Raw genomic sequence first — 7580 nt, forward strand, 5'->3', positions numbered from 1 at the left:
GTTAAATTAACCTTGATTTTACAATATAAATTGGGGTCTCAGAGATAGAAATGCCATTAAATCTGTAAATCGGGGTCTGTAGCCTAATGCGTGTGACACTGGGGGTCCATGAAATTAATATGTTTCGGGAATCACTGCTATAGCCGTAAAAATCCTCTCATCGGGGTCACTGGCATACCATTTTAAATGGGGGTCCGTGGCCTAATACATGTTGATTTGGGGGTCCTTGACATGAAAAAGTGTGGGAACCACTGGGTTGCATAAAGACATTAGTCTTTATGCAAAGATTAGGCAGTAAAGTCTAAACTATGGGCTAACAAAAGAATAACTTCTCTCCTGCAGCAATACGGTCTATGTGTTGGTGTGACTGAGTGGGCGTGAGTGTTGAATGGGGTGAGATAAAATGTGAGAGGGCAAGATCGAGGCAAGCGCAGAGAGAGAGAGAGAGAGAGAGGGAGAGGGAGAGGCCGAGAACTTGAAAGAGCAACCAGCGAAAGACACACAGAGAAAAAGCCATGCAGAGTCTTATAAAAAAGAGAAAGGGGGAAAGAGAGACGCGAGAGAGGAGAGGAGAGGGTAGAGAATGTGAGTCAAAGAGAAGAGAGATGAGGTTAGCATTAGGTGGAGAGAGAGAGAGAGAGATGAGGTTAGCATTAGGTGGAGAGAGAGAGAGAGATGAGGTTAGCATTAGGTGGTAATTCCTGCTGTTGAAAGAGTAAATCCCTCCTTATCTCTGAATCATCACCCAGGGATTTCCTATACACTATGCTCTCTCTCTCTCTCTCTCTCTCCTTCATTCTCACCGTTTGCTTTCTCCCTTGCTCTCATTGTCCACACACACATACGCGCGCGCACACATGCACGCACACGCGCGCGCGCACACACACACACACACGATTATTTGTAAGTACTGATAAATGTGCCACGTTTCTCTGATCGGTACCGCACACTGTTCAATATTAGTTTATATCATTTACAACCAAGCTGTCAAAAACATGGAGTCGGGCGTTAGTTCTCTGTCTCTCTCTGTCTGTCTCTCTCTCTCTCTCTCTCTCTCTCTCTCCATCCCTCTATCTCTCTCTGTCTCTCTCTCTCTCTCTCTCTCTCTGTGTGTGTCTCTCTCTCCCTCTCTCCCTAGATGTGGGTCTTTTGAGATCTACAGTATGTGTCACTATTATTCCCAATACATCCATGGAGCTAATCATGAAATGGAACACTGCCTTCACTGCCTCCCATGACGCACGCACGCACGCACGCACGCACGCACGCACGCACGCACGCACGCACGCACGCACGCACGCACGCACGCACGCACGCACGCACGCACGCACGCACGCACGCATGCACGCACGCAGTTTCTCAGTCATGCATCCATGCTGCCTGGATGGACTGGGCCATACATACTGGTAATCAGAGACGACTTGCAGTTCCCACTGCCATGACATGGGTGATATTGATCGTCCAGGAGGGATTGGGGAAAGTTTGTGTGTGTGTGTGTGTGTGTGTGCGTGTGCGCGTGTGCGCGTGTGCGCGTGCACGTGCGTGTGCGCGTGTGCGCGTGCACGTGCGTGTGTGCGTGCGTGCGTGATTTGTGCACCTACTCTTCAATAGTTACCTGTGGAGAGAAGCTGACAATAAAATTGGTATTGATTCGTCATTAGTATTGGTTTCAGTGGCGAATGTTGGTGTGTGAGAGAGAGAGAGAGAGAGAGAGAGAGAGAGAGTTTCCACTCTCAGGAGACAGACACTCAAACCTCCTGAGCGACCCTGGGTTCCGCATGGCAGCACGCTGCTTCTGAAACGATCTATTACCTTGATCCAATCTAAGACAGGCAGGGAGTGAGAGGGTGGAGAATGGGAAGGGAGAGAGACACAGAGAGAGATGATGAGAGAGGGAGTGAGAGAGAGATGATGAGAGAGAGAGAGAGAGAGAGAGAGAGAGAGAGGGTGGAGAATGGGAAGGGAGAGAGACACAGAGAGAGAGAGAGAGAGAGAGAGAGAGTGGGGAATGGGAAGGGAGAGTCAGAGAGAGAGAGAGAGTGGAGAATGGGAAGGGAGAGAGTCAGAGAGAGAGAGGGAGAGAGAGAGAGAGAGAGTGGAGAATAGGAAGGGAGAGAGTCAGAGAGAGAGAGAGAGAGAGAGAGAGTGGAGAATGGGAAGGGAGAGAGTCAGAGAGAGAGAGAGAGAGAGAGAGAGAGAGAGAGTGGAGAATAGGAAGGGAGAGAGTCAGAGAGAGAGAGAGAGAGAGAGAGTGGAGAATGGGAAGGGAGAGAGTCAGAGAGAGAGAGAGAGAGAGAGAGAGAGAGAGAGAGTGGAGAATAGGAAGGGAGAGAGAGAGAGAGAGAGAGAGAGAGTGGAGAATGGGAAGGGAGAGAGTCAGAGAGAGAGAGAGAGAGAGAGAGAGAGAGAGAGAGAGAGAGAGAGAGAGAGAGTGGAGAATGGGAAGGGAGAGACTAGAGACAGAGAGAGAGATGATGATGAGAGGAAGAGAGAGAGACATGGGAACCATAGAAATAAAGACAAACACAGAGATAGGGATGGGAGGGGAGGAGAGAGAGAGAGAGAGGAGTGGTAATCTCCCATCGATCGCCTGCTCTACTGATCACTCTTATGCTATCGTTTCATTTATTGCCATCTGTCTGCCTCCTTTCTTCCTCCTTTCCTTTATTTCTATTTCTTTAAAAATATATATGTTTTTCCTCCTTCAATTCCCATTAAATTAAGCCCAGCTGTACAGGTTGTCCATTGGTTAATTGCTTTGAGGCCCTCTGTGGAGAGCAGCACTTAAAAAGAGAGGGAGCACTTTACTACAGCCATATAGAAAGAACTGCAGTCTGGGTCTCATTACTCATGGCTGTGTGTGTGTGTGTGTGTGTGTGTGTGTGTGTGTGTGTGTGTGTGTGTGTGTGTGTGTGTGTGTGTGTGTGTGTGTGTGTGTGTGTGTGTGTGTGTGTGTGTGTGTGTGTGTGTGTGTGTGTGTGTGTGTGTGTGTGTGTGTGTGTGTGTGTGTGTGTGTGTGTGTGTGTGTGTGTGTGTGTGTGTGTGTGTGTGTGTGTGTGTGTGTGTGTGTGTGTGTGTGTGTGCGCGTGCGCGTGCGTGCGTGGCGCGCGCGCGCGTGCGTGCGTGCGTGCGTGCGTGATAGCAGTTTTCCATTGCGTGTTACAGACTTTGTTTTAGAGTAGCAGCAGTGGGTCAGCGGTAGAGTGGCCGGATGGCCCAGTTCGATCCCAGGGGGTGGGGCTCTCCCAGAGTTAGTATAAGAACTGTGTTATGATGAGGGGATGCATGATGCAGTGTTGTTTTTGGCAGCACATTTCTATTTTAGTTTTAGTCGTAGTCTCTTGAATAGTTTTCACTTAGTTTTAGTCACATTTTAGTCACCTGGAATGTTTTAGTCGACTAAATGTCATGCGATTTTAGTCGACTAAAATGTATTTTGGCTGGCCTTGATGACGCGTAACGGCTGATTTTACACTTGACTTGGTTTTAGTCGACGCAATCAACACTGGCATGATGGCTGGAGTGGACCATATACACAGTACAATAATTGCGAACGCAGTGATTGCGAACGCAGTGATTGCGATCGCAGTGATTGCGAACGCAGTGAGCATTTACTATGAGACCCAGCAGATCACGTCTGTGTGTGTGTCTGTGTGTCTGTGTGTGTGTGTGTCACGCTGTAACACCACCCGCCCACCACCAGAGGGCGCAGCTGTATCACACACAAAAACACACACACACATGCACGCACGCACACACACACACACGCACGCACGCACGCACGCACACACGCACGCACGCACGCACGCACGCACACACACACACACACAAAAAACTTAACTTAAAAAAAAACTTAACTTAAAAAAAAAACTTAAAAAGGAAAAACGCACACACACAAAAAACTTAACTTAAAAAAAAACTTAACTTAAAAAAAAACTTAACTTAAAAAAAAAACTTAAAAAGGAAAAACGCACACACACAAAAAACTTAACTTAAAAAAAAACTTAACTTAAAAAAAAAATTAACTTAAAAAAAAAACTTAAAAAGGAAAAACGCACACACACAAAAAACTTAACTTAAAAAAAAACTTAACTTAAAAAAAAAATAACTTAAAAAAAAACTTAAAAAGGAAAAACCCACACACAAAAAACTTAACTTAAAAAATAACTTAAAAAATAAACACGCACGCACGCACACATACACACACTAAAAAAAGTAACTTGAAAAAACATTTAATTTAAAAAAACTTAACTTAAAAAAAACCTTAAAAAGTACGTAATTTATTCTAATTGTTGTTATTGCAATTTACGAGCTGCGTTCGCTTCCCGCGTTTGCGTTTCTTACTTGTATGTATTCAGGCCCGCGGGAAGTACTTTACACTCGCAGGGGCTGAGCGTCTAGTAGGGGGTGCGCGCGCATAGCACGTGCATTTTTGCGCATTTTCACGCGCAAACGTGGCCTTTACTTTCCCTCTCCACACGCAAGTTATATGAACGAACTGACACAGGCAATTAACCAGGATAAGGTGCCAATACTGTGATACAGCATATTTATTAGGCCTGGCCTATCTCTTTTTTTTCCTTCCCCTCCTGTTCGAGGGGGGGCTGTGCCTGGGGGGAGGGGGTGCTACAGCCCCCCCAGCACCCCTACTTCCCTCAGCCCTGTATGTATTAACCCTATACCTTGACTAGCAGATCTACAAGCTCACGACGAGTGAGCTTGCTGTTTTTTGTCGAATGTTGCATATCTTTCACCCAACTTGTGTGTGTGTTTCCACTCTGTGTGTTTCAGACATGTTTGTGTCCATTTGTATCTGATTGATTGTCCGTGACTGTCTGACCGTACGGTGCTGTTCTGTGGGACTGTCTGACCGTACGGTGCTGTTCTGTGTGACTGTCTGACCGTACGGTGCTGTTCTGTGTGACTGTCTGACCGTACGGTGCTGTTCTGTGGGACTGTCTGACCGTACGGTGCTGTTCTGTGGGACTGTCTGACCGTACGGTGCTGTTCTGTGTGACTGTCTGACCGTACGGTGCTGTTCTGTGACTGTCTGACCGTACGGTACTGTTCTGTGGGACTGTCTGACCGTACGGTACTGTTCTGTGGGACTGTCTGACCGTACGGTACTGTTCTGTGTGACTGTCTGACCGCACGGTACTGTTCTGTGTGACTGTCTGACCGTACGTTACTGTTCTGTGGGACTGTCTGACCGTACGGTACTGTTCTGTGGGACTGTCTGACCGTACGGTACTGTTCTGTGTGACTGTCTGACCGTACGGTACTGTTCTGTGTGACTGTCTGACCGTACGGTACTGTTCTGTGGGACTGTCTGACGGTACTGTTCTGTGTGACTGTCTGACTGTACGGTACTGTTCTGTCTGACCGTACGGTACTGTTCTGTGTGACTGTCTGACCGTACGGTACTGTTCTGTGTGACTGTCTGACTGTACGGTACTGTTCTGTGTGACTGTCTGACCGTACGGTACTGTTCTGTGTGACTGTCTGACCGCACGGTACTGTTCTGTGGGACTGTCTGACCGTATGGTACTGTTCTGTGTGACTGTCTGACCGTACGGTACTGTTCTGTGTGACTGTCTGACCGTACGGTACTGTTCTGTGTGACTGTCTGACCGTACGGTACTGTTCTGTGACTGTCTGACCGTATACGGTGCTGTTATGTGACTGTCTGACCGTACAGGACTGTTCTGTGGGACTGTCTGACCGTACAGGACTGTTCTGTGTGACTGTCTGACCGTACAGGACTGTTCTGTGTGACTGTCTGACCGTATGGTACTGTTCTGTGTGACTGTCTGACCGTACGGTGCTGTTCTGTGTGACTGTCTGACCGTACGGTACTGTTCTGTGGGACTGTCTGACCGTACGGTACTGTTCTGTGTGACTGTCTGACCGTACGGTACTGTTCTGTGGGACTGTCTGACCGTACGGTACTGTTCTGTGGGACTGTCTGACCGTACGGTACTGTTCTGTGGGACCATCACTCCATCTGCAGTACCTTAGCTATCTGTGTCACTTCTCTCACCATCTGCTGCATCCCTGAATTTATGATCATGCGTTTACTAGCCTGCATTCTCTGTGTGTGTGCGCTGTGTGTGTGTGTGCGTGCGTGTGTGTGTGTGTCTCATGCGTCTATCTGTGGGTGTCCACCTCTCATCTCTGCGGCTGCTTGAGAGTGACTGATGCATTGAACACATCGTGTCAGGCTCCATCTCTGCTGCTCTGAATGTTCTATTCGATGCACCAGGCCACAAAGTGGCATCTGTGGAAACTATACTGAACTCGTGGGGTGGCTGTGGCTCAGGAGGTAGAGCAGGTCGTCCAATGATCCCTGGGTCGGCGGTTCGAATCCCGGCTCCTCCTCCTGTCCACATGTCGAAGTGTCCTTGGGCAAGACACTGAACCCTACATTGCCTCCAATGAGTCGGTTGGTGTGAGCTTGCCACCATTGCCACCACTATAAAAATGCAATTCATTATAACTGCACACTATACCACACTCGGCGTGCTGTGTTAAGTGCATGATAGGCCAATATCTGCTGGGTTTGTAGTCGTGTGATCTGGGAACCCGTGACCCTTTCTCTTAGGGGGCACCACCTCCTTTTATGTGTAGAAACAGGAACTCTGTTTGGCCCCCGGCCTCCCCTTTCTTAGTCCACTTCCTCCTGGGTGCGTCTGTGTTTCTTCCGACTAACAACAACACTACGTGTTTAGCACAGTGGTGCTTACAGCAGTGGTTCCCAAACCTTTTCATGTCAAGGACCCGCAAATCAACAATTATTAGGCTGTGGACCCCCATTTAAAATTGTATGCTAGTAGGCATGTAACGATACACTCAACTCACGATACGATACGTATCACGATATGAGGTTCACGATACGATTTTTCACAATATTTTCAACACAATTATTTTCCAGCCAAATGACCAAAAAATATTTTTTTTAATGATTTATCTCCCCCCCCCAAGCTTTTTTCACAATTTTGATTTAACTACATTGCAAACATAATTGCCTTCATTGATGTATTAATGAGATAATAACGACCATCACCTGGGCACAGTCACAGACACATACAGCTCCCCTCTGCAGGCCTCTACTACTATAATATCGATATATCGCGATATACGATATATCGTTACATGCCCCGATAAGAGAGGATTTTTACGGCTATTATATAGCAGTGATTCCGAAACATATTAATTTCATGGACCGCCCAGTGTCACACGCATTAGGCTACGGACCCCGATTTAATGGCATTTCTATCTCTGAGACCCCAATTTATATTGTAAAATCAAGGTTAATTTAACTCCAAGAGTGTACAAAATGGAACCACATTTGTACACTCTCAGAGTTAGACCCACAAGGGTCCATTTTGGTTCCAAACTATCATTTAGCTACCACCTTGTCCAGGTGTGTTGTCTTCCGTTGCGACAGCCAGGTGTATTATTATAGTTGACAGTTGTGTTGGTTGTTTTGTCTATTAGACTATTCAGTGGTCAGTGTTTACCGATAATTGGCTGCTTCACATCTGGAACACTTATGGAAATAAACACACGCATGTACCGAG

This window comes from Electrona antarctica, assembly GCF_951216825.1.
Source record: "Electrona antarctica genome assembly, contig: scaffold_118, whole genome shotgun sequence".
Lineage (NCBI taxonomy): Eukaryota > Metazoa > Chordata > Actinopteri > Myctophiformes > Myctophidae > Electrona > Electrona antarctica.